The sequence below is a fragment of the Lissotriton helveticus genome, chromosome 10 (genome assembly GCF_964261635.1).
Source record: "Lissotriton helveticus chromosome 10, aLisHel1.1, whole genome shotgun sequence".
Classification (NCBI taxonomy): Eukaryota; Metazoa; Chordata; class Amphibia; order Caudata; family Salamandridae; genus Lissotriton; species Lissotriton helveticus.
The window spans coordinates 983,300,307-983,315,795 of NC_136071.1; the positions used below are offsets into that span (position 1 = coordinate 983,300,307).

General features: G+C 48.0%; 1 protein-coding gene across 1 annotated transcript in view; it reads right to left on the bottom strand.

The window, feature by feature from the left end:
- The window catches only part of LOC144785576 (uncharacterized), a 250,841-nt gene that overhangs the window by 174,870 nt on the left and 60,482 nt on the right, over positions 1-15,489 (bottom strand). The gene's annotated exons all lie outside the window — the stretch shown is intronic.

The following is a 15,489-nucleotide window of genomic DNA, read 5'->3' on the forward strand; positions in this document are numbered from 1 at the left end:
AAAGTTACGGCTGGCCAATCAGAACACCAATTACGGCAGTACCATACCCAGTTTTGCAGTACCCCATTGGCAGACTGGAAAAAATGCTCCCTTAGCAAGTAATTTTTTATTTTTAGTGCATAACGTTCCAGATAACACTAACTTTTCTGAAAAATGCACCCCTTCATAAGCACACCAAGGACTTATTTCAACAAATATTTCTTAAAACTACTAAACAGATTTACCATAAGTAATAGCATTCTTTCTGAGTAAAATCCTAACTTCTGCCAAGTTGTTTTTTTCAGTATCAGAGAACAGTCAGTTTCCAATGGGAATTAAAATGGACTTCCCTTTTTTGCTTGTACCAGTACCACATTTAACAGATCAGTTGGAAACCTTCCAATAAAGAGCCAAAGCAAGAGAGCTTGTTTTTTTGGAACATTTCATGCAGTCACACATAAATACTAGAGAGCGAACACCGGCGTCCAGATCTGAAATAAATCATGATTAGAGATCGCTCCTGACACGTCTCTTTAAAGCTGAAGCTCTCCTTTTTAGGTCTCGGCTAGAAGCGAGCGAAGCTCGCTCTCGCCAGAGACCTTATTGTTAACGGCTCAGCTTCCCAGGAGGACAGCACTGGCCGCGCGCGCCGATTTGTTAAGGCCACGCGCACGAGAACGCGCTCGCAGCCAGGTGCTGTCCTCCTCGAAAGCTGCCTCCCTTCCCCGTGCAGGGCGGGCCGCCGCGCTGCCTGCGGCGACCCGGAAGCATTGCCGGCCAAACCGGAAGTAGGTGCTGTCCTGCACGGGTCCTCCGCCTCCTTACATTTGAAGGGCGACTTTGGGTGAGGGGGACCGCGGAGGATTTCGAAGCGGCTAGCGGCTGCCTCCTGAGACCACCGCCGGCCATACCCCAGGTACGGTGCGCGTCGCTGTCCTTCTGTCCGGCTCCCCTCTCCCCAAAAGTCCTGTAGCAGTTGATAGGGGTGGGGGTTCTTTTTCCGGGTACAGTGCCCCCGCCTGCCCAGTGCCCCAGGCACAGGTGCGTAGGCAGGTAGGCATTGTGCTGAGTATATTAGTGGCTAATGGACCATTCAAGCGCAATAGCCTGGGCCGGCAAGTAGCCGCGGTTAACAATGCATAGATGTTAAAGACAATTTATGGAGGTGGTTTGGGGTTTATTCTCCCAGAGAGAGGATGTTTACGAAAGGTGCTGGCATTTCATATCACTTTGAACCAGTGCAACTGTGTAAAACTAGGCTTTGCATTGCATTTGTTCGTGGTTGGTGGTGAAATATTTATTAGGTAAGGTCTCTCAAGTTTTTTTTCCTGACACATAGTTGCGAACTGGGGTTTTACGGTGCATTGCCAGCAACAGGATTCTCAAATAATTTTATCTGCAGCTCCGTGAGTCTCCAAAGAGGAACTTATCATTTTCTTTAAATACACTATTTGAAGGTCGCCAAATGCTTTAGAATGTGCAGAAGCGCTGTGTGTGGTGGTTGTACTTGTTGCTGCTGACAGGAGGTGGCTGACTGATTTTAGAATTATGTAAATTGGACATCTGAGATGTAACAGAGAACCTGCTCATTTACAGAACAATGCTCATCGCCTGGACTGGAGGATGAATAACGTCATTAAGTAAGGATTTAGTGCAGTGAGATCGGTAAAGTTATGGACCAGGCTCCTGACATATGAGGGGCTAGCGGAGTCAGTCAGTGTATTGAATATCAAAGTACACTGCTCGGACGGCCCGGGACCAGGGTTCGATTCCCGGCGCGGCAGGTTTCTGGACCAGGGTCAGCGGACTCGATAATTCTCTCGCCTCGGTGCCCACTCTGATCAGCGATCACACTCGGCAACTCTGGGCATTAGCTTGCCTCATCTTCACTAACGGCCCCACCAGACCGCCAGGGATGCCTGGTCTCACCCTGGAGATACCCAATAAGGGACCATCTCTCAGGGAAGCCAGGAAGGGTTTCGCAGCGGTCGAAGCGCCTTGGGACCCTACGGGTAAGTAGTGCGCTATATAAATGCCTATACATACATTTACATCTGGTTCTACCCTAGGTACAGTCCTATGTGGGAGAGATTGGTTGAGGTGCATGAGTTTCGAAATCATGCTCCAAATAGGGTTCGGCTTATCTCATGGCGCATACATGTGGAAGGTTGCGGTGTGTGTGAGAGGAGATGCAGCCATGCATTTACGCTTGCCGTTTGTTTGAGTATCGGGTCAGTAGCTTGTGTTATCAGAGGTGGGGAGAAGCAAGTCCGAAGTGCTTTTCGAAATTGGGGGTGGTTGTCAATCTTCTTATTCGAGCAGTGAATTGAATTCCACACTTTAGCTTCTTAGACAGAAAGGAGTTCCCCCGAGTTGGAGCCTTACTGAGTGGAGGTACCATCAATAATGGGTTAAGCCTGGAGTGCAGGGATCTTGTTAAGCAATATGTGTGGAGTTTTTAGGTCTCGGCTAGATGCAGAGTAGTGCGTGCAGAGTAGTGAGTGCAGAGTAGTGAGTGCAGAGTAGTGAGTGCAGAGTAGTGAGTGCAGAGTAGTGAGTGCAGAGTAGTGAGTGCAGAGTAGTGAGTAGTGAGTGCAGAGTAGTGAGTGCAGAGTAGTGAGTGCAGAGTAGTGAGTGCAGAGTAGTGAGTGCAGAGTGAGTGTGCAGAATACAGAGTAGTGAGTAGTGAGTGCAGAGTAGTGAGTAGTGAGTGCAGAGTAGTGAGTAGTGAGTGCAGAGTAGTGAGTAGTGAGTGCAGAGTAGTGAGTAGTGAGTGCAGAGTAGTGAGTGCAGAGTGCAGAGTAGTGAGTGCAGAGTAGTGAGTGCAGAGTAGTGGGTGCAGAGTAGTGAGTGCAGAGTAGTGAGTGCAGAGTGAGTGTGCAGAATGCAGAGTAGTGAGTAGTGAGTGCAGAGTAGTGAGTAGTGAGTGCAGAGTAGTGAGTAGTGAGTGCAGAGTAGTGAGTGCAGAGTAGTGAGTGCAGAGTGGTGAGTGCAGAGTGGTGAGTGCAGAGTGGTGAGTGCAGAGTGGTGAGTGCAGAGTGGTGAGTGGGCAGAGTGGTGAGAGTGCAGAGTGGTGAGAGTGCAGAGTGGTGAGAGTGCAGAGTGGTGAGAGTGCAGAGTGGTGAGAGTGCAGAGTGGTGAGAGTGCAGAGTGGTGAGAGTGCAGAGTGGTGAGAGTGCAGAGTGGTGAGTGCAGAGTGGTGAGTGCAGAGTAGTGAGTGCAGAGTAGTGAGTAGTGAGTGCAGAGTAGTGAGTGCAGAGTAGTGAGTAGTGAGTGCAGAGTAGTGAGTGCAGAGTAGTGAGTGCAGAGTAGTGAGTGCAGAGTAGTGAGTGCAGAGTAGTGAGTGCAGAATGCAGAGTAGTGAGTGCAGAATGCAGAGTAGTGAGTGCAGAATGCAGAGTAGTGCGTGCAGAATGCAGAGTAGTGCGTGCAGAGTGAGTGTGCAGAATGCAGAGTAGTGCGTGCAGAGTGAGTGTGCAGAATGCAGAGTAGTGCGTGCAGAGTGAGTGTGCAGAATGCAGAGTAGTGCGTGCAGAGTGAGTGTGCAGAATGCAGAGTAGTGCGTGCAGAGTGAGTGTGCAGAATGCAGAGTAGTGCGCGCAGAGTGAGTGTGCAGAATGCAGAGTAGTGCGTGCAGAGTAGTGCGTGCAGAGTAGTGAGTGCAGAGTAGTGAGTGCAGAGTAGTGAGTGCAGAGTAGTGAGTGCAGGTGCAGAGTGGTGTGTGCTGTTGAGTGCAGAGTGCTGTGTATTGGCAATGTAAATGACAATGCCATTTATTTATGATTTAAAGAAAAAAAAAGAAATGTCATGAGCAATGCCAATAGCTCTACCTTTAATGATGCCGAGACCATTGCATTGCAAATGCTTGTTTATAGCACTGTGTGTGTGACTGTCTGTCTTCTTTCGGCTTTGGGGACTGTCTGGGAGTAATGTGATTGTGATCTGAATCGGATTGTGCGCCTCAGCCTGCACTGCCACATTTTGAACTTCATAATTTGAGTTCATTCATAAAAAGGATATACTGTTCTCACCGTGACCCAAGAAGTCAGTCCCACTGTCCCAAATTTGAAGGGGAGACGACGGCGCTCTGCTCGCGATATCACAGAAGGTGACGCCACTGCTTGTAACCCATGTACAAGTAATTTATAGCTTGACTTAAATTTGTTTAGTTTAGAATTTGTCCTCACTACGAAAATGTGATTTTAACTTGCAAAAATGTTAAATGTGCATCAGTAGAACATAATTTGTACTAGAAATAACACAACCTATTATAATGTAGAACCACAGAAACAGCTTGTGATTTAACTTTTGCTCTGAAAGCTTCTGCTGGCCTTCCAGATAAGCAAAGACATTTTTCTCTCTCTGTGTGAAAGAAGAACTCTTGGAATAATGAACTGCTTGTAACCTCGGAATCTTAACTATTTAGTTGCTGTAAATGTTTAAACAAGTCTTTTGTTAATTTTTTATTTTAGAGAGAATAGAAAACACACATATTATAAAAGTGCATTACCATGTTAAGTTTAATGTTTCTTTTCTAACTAAAAAGTTATTTTGCATCTCAAGTTATGTGTTTAGTTAGAAATAAAATGTTTCTTCAAAGGAAGGTTAGGTGATGAAATTGTATTAAATAAGATGCAGTATATGCTGTGGGAAGGATTTTCACCTGTCTGATAAGATGAAGTATGCAGTCTGCCGAGGGGTGGGCGTGTCTTTTTGGAAAATGCTGGATTCCAGTTGGATAAAGATGAAGTCAAGCAACATGCTTCATAATATTATTCTTTGATAAACATGTTCCTAGTTTAGGAGTTTCAGAACCCCTGCAGACAGATTTAGAGATGAGAGGCTGCAGAGGAGTTTCAGACTTCGATACAGAACTGAAGGGAGGAGAGCATATGTGATTTGCAGATGCAGGGAAGGAGAGGGCAGGCCTTGATGGAGAGGAGAACGGAGGCAGACGAAGGCAGATTAGATGCAGGTTTTGTCCATTCTGACTTTTATTAAAATCTCTAAGCTTTATGCTTTGATAAACGGGGTTTGCCTAGGCTCACTTGCTCTATGCTTTATTTCTCTTTATGGGAGATTCAGCAATTATTAATTATCGAACTCTTCATGAGTTCTGACTGACATTATTTGTGCCTCATTTTCTTAGAATAGGGATTCTTTCCTTATGCGATGCGCTGTATGCAATTTATTATATACTCTGTACTAACTTAATTTTTCTTTTTATCATTTCTGGAACTTGATTGATACCTGATTGATGAATGAAGAGTCAGAGAATCTTAAATATTAATTAGAATTTTAAATCCCTTTAAAACTACTCACAACTCTCATTATTGGCTAAAATGTTTATTGCATTTGATTATTTGCCCACATTTACGAAGGAGTACTATTGGTCATAATATGGTGGCCAAGATCCATCCTCTCAAGCGGAAACAAGGGTAATGTTAATTAAAGGTAATGGTGCTACATTTCTAGATTTCCAAAGAGAGATTATCCTGAGATTTACGCTCCATCAATAGCATGTTGTAGATTGTAATGGTTTATTTGCTTTTTCGGAGAGAGACAAAAGTAGAGGTTGCGAAGTGGATTTCTTGACCCGAAGAACGACCTTGGTCACATTCTGTTAATAAATAAAATTAATGTGGTTGTGGATGAACGCTCATGTGTGATGCACGCTGTTTTGTGAATAGACACCCTGTTTCTCACAGCATTAACAAGTGTTGGTTTAATAGCAGGAAGAAATGGCAGCACGCTATGCTGTCTACATTTTTTGGTGCATATCGTCTATAGACTCAGCTTGACCAGTTGCTTTACTAAAGATGCTTGCCGCCTTAGGACAAATGCATGTAGACCTTAGACATATGTGTGCCTGATATCTCAAGATATGGTGATTTGAAATTCGGCAGGAGTTTTAGATGAGGTACTCAGTACATTAATATACTTAATATGCTCCCTCTCACACAACAATGACTCTCGACACATGGGACTCAACAAAAATGCTGGACTGTTCTTTAGGATAAACTGATGGGTACATTACGTTGTATATAGGTATGTGCTGCCATTCGCTGTGTATATATGTACACACAAAGATTACCAGTTGTCTAAATATACAGCTAACGATATTACAATTAGTTTATATTGATATAGGGAGAAAAATGTTTATTCCTTTAAGCAAAAGGATTCACACCCCTCATATGGTCCTGTGAAAGCATAGAAATTACTGGCCCAAACGCATCAAATTTGTTGAAAAGAAGTCCACACCTAATGAAAAAGTTTCAAGATTCAAAGACCATTAGCCTCATCACATTGTATTTAGAACGTATGGATATTAAGCAACAGGTTTATTGATTCTTCCAGTGAATGACCTAAAGTTGTATCCAAGTAAAATTGGATGGGTATACATGGTCTGTCTATGTAAAGGAAGAGTTTATATGAGGATACTGTATGTCTTTTATACTATAGAATTGTGCAATTACGCAATATATATGCTAAAATAGGAATGAATAAAATAAAAATGGATTCTATACTCTAGGGGCCAGATGACCGACTCGTACATTTTGTGACTCGCTGTGGAGTGGGGGTTGGGGCGGGCCAGAATAACAAGCGCGGAGGCCGGATGAAGTGCGCTATGATTAGCGAGAATTTATTGAGTGTACAGGTCTCTGGAGTACAAGTGCCAAGGATGAAGTCCAGACAGGAGATGCAGACTGGGTCGTTGTGATGAGGGTCCGGTGAGGGGTATCCTAAAGACGTCCGCCGCTGGGCTGAGGTTTGCTGTTGGGCTGAGGTCGGCTCCTGGGCTGAGGTCGTCTTGCCGAGGTATAGATAACGGTGTGTCCCTCGGAGATACAAGAGAGAAATACAGGGCGATTAGTCCTGAGCAAAAACGGACTAGGAGTACTTTCACCCGCACCAGGGAGTGAGGGGGTTGTAAGGCGAGCGTGAGGGAGGGACGTTAGGGTAGGTGGAGACGGTAAGTAAAAGACGGGTAACGGGGAGAGAGTGTTGCTTGTGAGGAATTGGTGTCCAGTACTATACAGTGCCAGGGGTGCATCTATTTTACAGTGGGTGTTACTCGTGTCTCTATATTTACACTCTATATACACTAACTACAAGGGGAAACACAGAGACGGTGACAAGGTACTCACGTGCCCCGCCGTAACTCTCTTCCGAGTTATGGCCGCTCTCCAGCCACCTCCTGAGGTCGCCACCAATCCTCGCACCAAACGTCCTCCTCCTCTTCCTTCTCTCGGTTCTTCCCTTCTCCTCTGCTCTCTGCTGCTGGTTCTTCGCTTCCTGTTAACTCCTGCCACGAGTCCACTGCTGGGCTACCCTCGTCTTCCTGCTTGTCGGTTTTTCTATCCTCCGGACGGGAACCTGAGGAATCACTTCCGGGGTCGGGTGCGATCACTTCCTGTCCTTCTTGAATTGCCCCACTTCCGGTGTCACGATAGGTTGCTTCCGGTCCGCTGCGCACCGCTGCTGCTGTCGGGGCCTGTAGGGAGATAGAGAGGGGAGTAGCCCGGGTTGGCAGAGTTGTGGCAGGCGTGGTGCCGATGGCAAGGGAGTCCTCACTGGGTCGCCACCCCGGGGAGGTAAGTGTGGCTTCTTCACATCCCCATTCCCTAGCAGTCTTTCTTGTAGGGGTTGTGGGTGGCGGATAACGGGAGAGGTAGTCCGCATTACCCTATTCTAGTCCTTTCCGGTGTAAAGTTCTGAATCGAAAGGGTTGCAGAGAGAGGAACCACCGGAGTACTCGGTCATTGTGGCCTCTGTTACGTGTCACCCATTCGAGTGGGTCGTGATCGGTGTATAAGAGGAACTCCCGTCCCTCCAGGTAGTACCGAAGGCTTTCTACTGCCCATTTAATAGCCAGTGCCTCCTTTTCAACAACTGAATAGTTCAATTCACGTGGAAAAAGCTTTCTACTGAGATAGAGGATTGGTTTTTCCGCCCCCTCTGAATCCTTTTGGGACAGTACAGCCCCCAAACCCTGATCGGACGCGTCGGTCTGTAGGATGAAAGGCTGGGAATAATCGGGACTCATTAACACAGGTTCAGAAACCAGGGAATGTTTGAGTAGGTTGAAGGCGTGTAACAGCAAGGGAGAAGGTTGTTTTAGTATCTCTTCTGTTTTTGCAGTTTTCTTTAGTAGATCGGTCAGAGGAGCTGCGGTTTGGGAAAAGTTGGGGACGAATCTCCTGTAATAGCCCAACAACCCTAGAAAGGCACGGAGTTCTTTCCGTGTTTGGGGGAAGGGTATGTCTTGGATGGTCATGACCTTGTTGTCCTGAGGGCGGATGTGTCCTTCTCCCAACAAGTATCCTAAATACCTTACACTCTGTGCTGCTAAAGTGGTCTTGGAGGGGTTAATGGTGAAGCCATGTTTACCAAGGGAGGCGACAACAGACGTCAAATGTGACAGGTGTTGTTCCCACGTATCGCTGTATATGACGATGTCGTCCAGGTAAGCCCCTGAGTAATGGGAATGGGGCTGTAAGACCAGGTTCATAGCCCTCTGGAATGTAGCCGGGGCTCCATGGAGCCCGAAGGGCATTACTTTGAATTGGAATAAGCCCTCTGGGGTTGAGAATGCAGTCTTTTGTTTGTCTTCTTCTTTTAATGGGATCTGCCAATAGCCCTTGCACAGGTCAAGGGTGCTTATGTACTTGGCTTTGCCAATGCTCTCCACCATCTCGTCTCCACGGGGTAGGGGATAGGAGTCGAAGGTAGAGATTTTATTCACCTCCCTGAAATCGATGCAGAATCTAGTAGAGCCATCGGGTTTAGGAACCACTACGATGGGCGAATTCCAGCTGCTGCTGGAGGGTTCTATTATGCCCATTTTCAACATCAGGTGGGTCTCCTCTTTAATGATGGCTCTACGGGCTTCAGGGATTCGGTAAGGTTGTTGTCTTACCGTCTTTCCTGGCTCCGTGTGGATGGCATGTTCCACCACGGTGGTGTGTCCAGGTAAGGAGGAGAACACTGGTTGCAAAGGGAATAAGGACTGGCAGAGGTCCTGTTTATTGCCTTCCGGGAGGTCTGGGTCAAAGCATCTCTCGAATGGAAGGGGTGGACTACCGGCTAAGACGGGACGGGGTCCCTCCCACTTCTTTAGGAGGTTAACATGGTAAATTTGGGTAACCCCTCGGCTGGCGTCTGTTTCTATTTCATAGGTGACCGGAGTCACTTGTCTTAGGACGGGGAACGGGCCCTGCCACTGCCCAAGCAGCTTATGGTCCAAAGATGGTAGGAGCAGTAGCGCTAGGTCTCGAGGAACAAAGGATCGGGCTTTGGTTCCTTTGTCATACTGGCGTTTCTGGGTGGTTTGGGCGGCTAACAGATTCTGTCTCACAATCTCTCTAATTTCGCCTAAGTGTGTCTTGAGGTTGTCTACATATTCGGGTAGAGGACGAGTCCGATCTGGCTCAGCTTCCCAGGCTTCGCGAGCCATGTCCAAGAGAGTCCGGGGGGCTCGTCCGTATAACAGTTCGTAAGGTGAATAACCCGTGCTGCTTTGTACCTTACAGCGGATGGCAAAAAGAGCGAGAGGAAGCATCTCCTCCCACCTTTTGCTCTCAAGGCCTAATAGCTTTTTGAGTGTGGTTTTCAAGATAGCGTTATAACGCTCCACCAACCCATCTGTCTGGGGGTGGTAAGCAGATGTTCTTATTTGCTTGATACCCAGACTGGAACAAACTTGGCGCATAAGGGACGAAACAAAGGGCGTACCTTGATCGGTTAATATCTCGCGGGGAAAACCCACCCTAGAGAAGATGGCAATGAGGGCTTTGGCTATGTTCTGTGTGGTGGGTTGACACAGGGGCACTGCCTCCGGGAATCGCGTGGTGTAATCTACTAATACCAGTGCGTACCTGCATCCGCTCTTAGAGGGTAACATGGGGCCTATAAGGTCCATCCCTACTCTAGTAAAGGGGACGTCTATGAGAGGGAGGGGTTGGAGTGGTACCCTCGGGGGTCGATACCGGCTGGTTTTCTGGCACACCGGGCACTCCCGGCAATACCGTTTATCTTGGGCATATACGCCTGGCCAATAGAATTTCTCCAGGATCGTCTCTCCAGTCTTTTCGTCGCTGAAATGTCCTCCTAGTAGGTGACTGTGGGCCAGAAACAATACCTTTTCCCTAAACAGGCCAGGGATAACAAGTTGGGTTTTTGTCTGGGGCCCTCCCTTCCTGTATAGGAGTCCATTCTTTATGAAGAAGTAAGGACCTACTTGCAACGGATCCTCATTGGGGAGGGCACGCCCCCAGGCATCGTGTAACACAGGATCTTCTTGCTGTGCTGTGCGGAATTCCCGGTCTGTTTCCCATGGATGTGTGTCCACTTGAGCGGGGCAAGCCAGGGTATAGTCTCTTTTCTCCTTTTTCTTTTGGGTTTTGGATTAAAGCGGTTTGGTGGAGAAGTCCGAAGAAGGAGAGTCCTGGGAAAAAGGGGCTTCTGCCCACCATCTCTTCAGGGAGTCGGTTGTGTCCTGTAGGAGGTGGGGGAGACCACTGTAGTCACTGCCTAGAATAGCTTGTTCGGGAAGATTGGGTACCAGACCGACCGTTAGCAGGCTTCCTTTATCAGTGGGGTGTTGCACACGCACTCTTGCGGTCGGGTAGCTCTTAGTATCGCCGTGGACACATTTGATGGCCACGGTCCCTGTCACGGGTCCAACGGGGTGGGGCAGTTCTTGTGGTCGCAGAACGCTATGTCGACATCCCGTATCGGCAAGCGCCATCAATCGGTGTCCATCAATCTGGACAGGACAGCGGAATGGTGGAGGAGTTGTTTCGGTAGTGAGACAAACATAGTTCTTAGCTAGTCCTATGTCCATGGGCTCCTCCTTCTGGGGGCATATGCGGGCTATGTGTCCATACCCACCGCAATGATAGCACTGTGGACCGGGTTGTGGTGGCCGAGACATGACAGGATAGGGCATCAAAGGAACAGGGTCTGGTTTTCTGGCCACAGGAGGGGGCCTTTGTGGCCGGAGATGGCTGCCCTGGTGCATGCGTGGGGGGTGTTCATCCTTAACCCGCTGTGACTCTTGTGCTCGGCTATAGGCGCTGGCGATCTCCACTGCACTGTCGAGGGTCAGTCGAGCGTGCTGGCGTACCCATTTCTGTGTGGCCGGGTGTAATGATGCTAGGTACTGTTCCAGATAAATCTTAGATAGAATCTCTTCCTTGCTGGAAGTGGCGGGTTTCAACCATCGGTTAGCTAGGTCCTGGATACGAAATGACAATGCCCTGGGATTTTCCTGGGGCCCTTCCCGTGCCTGGCGTAGCCGCACCCTATAAGTTTCGTCGTCAATTCCTAGACGTTCCAAAATGCAAGCCTTTATGTCTGGATAGGGGGTTTGTCCCTGTATATTGGCTTGTTGGTAGGATGCTTGGAGTTCCCCTGTTAAAAGGGGACCTAGGTAGTGACCCCAGCGGTCGGCGGGCCAGGCGGCGGCCTGGGCCAGGCGCTCAAAATTTGTGAAGAAGAAATCGGGATCTTCACCTGCCACATATTTCTGTAAAACGACGGAGGGTAGAGAGGCCATTGGTCTTTGTTGCCCCATGACAGTCGTAAGCTTCTCGAGGGCTTGGTCCTGCGCAGTGCCCTGTCCCTTCAGGACGTCATGCAGTTGGCCACGGTCATCTTCCGCTGTCTTGAGGAACCGTTCCATCAATTTCCCAAGAAGTTCTTGGCCTTCCGCCAGCTGTTTGACTGGGGCCTCCATGCCTCCGGGAGATCCCACTTCTGACACCAACTGTGGAGTGGGGGTTGGGGCGGGCCGGAATAACAAGCGCGGAGGCCGGATGAAGTGTGCTATGATTAGCGAGAATTTATTGAGTGTACAGGTCTCTGGAGTACAAGTGCCAAGGATGAAGTCCAGACAGCAGATGCAGACTGGGTCGTTGTGATGAGGGTCCGGTGAGGGGTATCCTAAAGACGTCCGCCGCTGGGCTGAGGTTCGCTGTTGGGCTGAGGTCGGCTGCTGGGCTGAGGTCGTCTTGCCGAGGTATAGATAACGGTGTGTCCCTCGGAGATACAAGAGAGAAATACAGGGCGATTAGTCCTGAGCAAAAACGGACTAGGAGTACTTTCACCCGCACCAGGGAGTGAGGGGGTTGTAAGGCGAGCGTGAGGGAGGGACGGTAGGGTAGGTGGGAAGGTAAGTAAAAGACGGGTAACGGGGAGAGAGTGTTGCTTGTGAGGAATTGGTGTCCAGTACTATACAGTGCCAGGGGTGCATCTATTTTACAGTGGGTGTTACTCGTGTCTCTATATTTACACTCTATATACACTAACTACAAGGGGAAACACGGAGACGGTGACAAGGTACTCACGTGCCCCGCCGTGACTCTCTTCCAAGTTACGGCCGCTCTCCAGCCACCTCCTGAGGTCGCCACCAATCCTCGCACCAAACGTCCTCCTCCTCTTCCTTCTCTCGGTTCTTCCCTTCTCCTCCGCTCTCTGCTGCTTGTTCTTTGCTTCCTGGTAACTCCTGCCACGAGTTCACTGCTGGGCTACCCTCGTCTTCCTGCTTGTCGGTTTTTCTATCCTGCGGACGGGAACCTGAGGAATCACTTCCAGGGTCGGGTGCGATCACTTCCTGTCCTTCTTGAATTGCCCCACTTCCGGGGTCACGATAGGTTGCTTCCGGTCCGCTGCGCACCGCTGCTGCTGTCGGAGCCTGTAGGGAGAAAGAGAGAGAAGTAGCCCGGGTTGGCGGAGTTGTGGCAGGCGTGGTGCCGATGGCAAGGGAGTCCTCACTGGGTCGCCACCCCGGGGAGGTAAGTGTGGCTTCTTCACACTCGCAAATTGCGTTGCTTTGCAGCTCGCAATTTGCGACTCGCAAAATGCAATGTATAAAAGTGTCTCACACACTGTTTGCGATTCCTAATGGTGTCGCAAACGGCATGCCTTATCAATATTCAGGAGGCAAGCACAATTTGTGACCCCATTGGAAATGGCTAGCACTCACAGTTATGGTGGCCTGCTGGGGTCAGCAGACCACCATTCCTGTGACTACTTTTTCAGTAAAGCTGTTTTGTATTTTTTATTGCAGCCCGTTTTCCTTAAAGGAAATTGGAATGCATTTAAAAAAGAAAAATGAAACATTTCAGTTTCATTTTTAATGGCCAGGCAGTAATCCCTGCGACCACTGCCTGCTCTTAAAAAATATTTCCGCACCCATTAACAAAGGGGAATGGGTCCCCTGTGGACCCCTTTCCATTTGTGAATGGTTTACCACCTACTTGAAGTAGGTGGTAAACTGCAAGTGGCAGATTTACATGCCCCTTGGGCCTCTTTTACGCTGCTGTTGCGTCACTTTTGTGATGCAGAGGTGGCGCAAATCCAGCGCCATGGTGTGGGGTACTTACAACGTGACGCTTCTGGGAGATGCATCACGTTGTAAAGCCCTGCACCACAAGAAGGCACTCCTGTGCAGGGGGGGGGGCGTTCCGGTGTAGGAACGCCTCCTAAAAGTGGCTGAGTGAAATCTACAAGATGTCACTCAGTCACTTTAAGGGCCATGCTGTGTCAAAACCCTGGCGTAAGGATTGATTCAGCATGTTAGAGATAGGGCACCCCCAAGCTTTGCTAGAGCTGCGTTGCGCTTGCGAGGCACTTCTCATTTTCGCAAATTAAGCACTGACCTGAACCCCTTTTAAGCCCATGTTCAAATTCAGTATATGGGTATGAAGTGTGACAGCTGTGCGTGCCAACGATTTGAAGTCAACTAGAGGATCAATTGTGGTTTTGCAGCATATTTAAAATGCACCTAACTTAAAGGGAACTTCACATATCAATAACTCTGCAACTTGACATGCTCAAGATATATATCAATTATGCTGCAAGTAAAGGGGATGTGTATCAATGTTACATTACAAAGATTTTTATGTCCATAAATATGTAAGATGATATTGGGTCATTGCTGATTTGACCACAGAGTAACATGTTTATATAGCTAGCAATGCCTCTTTAGAAATAAATGTATTCTGCTGAACGTTTTCTTGTGTTTCTGCTCCTGGAAAGCCTCTGTGAAGTCCTGCAAGCAAAAACAGGGGATGAGAATTATATTTAGCTAGGTACCTTCATACATAAATATCACTAGGTGAGGATTGTATTTGTACCAGAGCCAGACTGATGCCACTGTAAGCGGGACAAAGCCAACCCCAGGCCAAGACCTCCCAAATAAATGTACTCGCATAAACAATTGTGATGTCAGGAGAGTCATCTCAATACACCACTTAATACTTTCCCTGAACTGAGCGTCCTTTAAAGTGAGGGTCTGAGGAGAGAGAGAGGTGGGTTGCTTTAACCAGCTTTGGCCCATAATGCATTATTTCATGCAGAATCCTGGTTAAAACCTTTGCATACACCTTAGAATGTTAATTTAGAAGTTTGAAAATTCAGTATGATAATTACAAATATAATATGTGATCTCCTTCTAGATTGGCCAAGGTGATTATGTGAAACGTGGCTATATAAATTTGAGTGATCCTGGTGTATGATATGGGATGAAGTACCCGCTGCTGTACATTATAAGGATAGTGAAAGGCACTGGGGAGTTGCATGACCATATAAAGGATTGAGGCTGAAGTGCTAAAAAGGAATCTTCTTAGGCATGGCAAGCAGTTTATATTTGTCACGTTGAAAGGCGTGGCTTGGACGGCAGAGCTGATGGCTGGCTGATCCTGCTGCTCCGCTAGAAACAGAGAAAACAAACCTAAATACTCCAACTGATATTGTCTAAAAGGGGGCCAGCATCATAAAATCGAATGCCGGAGGGGACCGGACCAGAAACGATGCACCCTCCGAAGACGTAGATGCCCGAGGAAAGCGAAACAAGAAGGTACGCAAGGGGGAAAATGGTGACACCCTAGCCCGCTGTGTACCGAAGCCAACCACGGAACAGAGGGACGGCGCCCGGCTACCCCTAAAGACACCAGGTACTACCACCCACCGGCAGACAGGCACAAACACTGAGGGCAGGGACAAAGCGCACTGAAGGACTGGACTTTTAACAGTACCAGCGGTGCCAGGGAACAACACCTATAACCTTCATGGGATACCTGTTTCGGCGCACAAATTACAGAGACACGGGATACTTCCTTCGGCGTCAAAGATCAGCGTTTATTACTGCAGGGAGGCAAAAGTCACAAGAAGTACAACAGTGTGTAGGTTCTGAGAGTCTGCTTCAAATTGCGTTTGTAGGTCGCTCTCTTTTATACATAATGTTGCCATTGCATATCATGTGGACAAAAGATTACAATCCAGTTCCCACAGTAAACTTCAAAAAGGTCGCTTTCATGTGTTCAGAATCCCGGAACATAATTACAATAGCCATGCCGGTTCCCAACTGTAAAAGTACATCTTCCCATCATTAGGCACACCCATTAGAGTTGTAAATGACAAAGAAGAAGAGACAAGAGCAGCTGTAAGGAAGTCAGACACGTGTAGAGAAAAGAGTGTGGGGGTAATATCGGAAGCATGATCGTG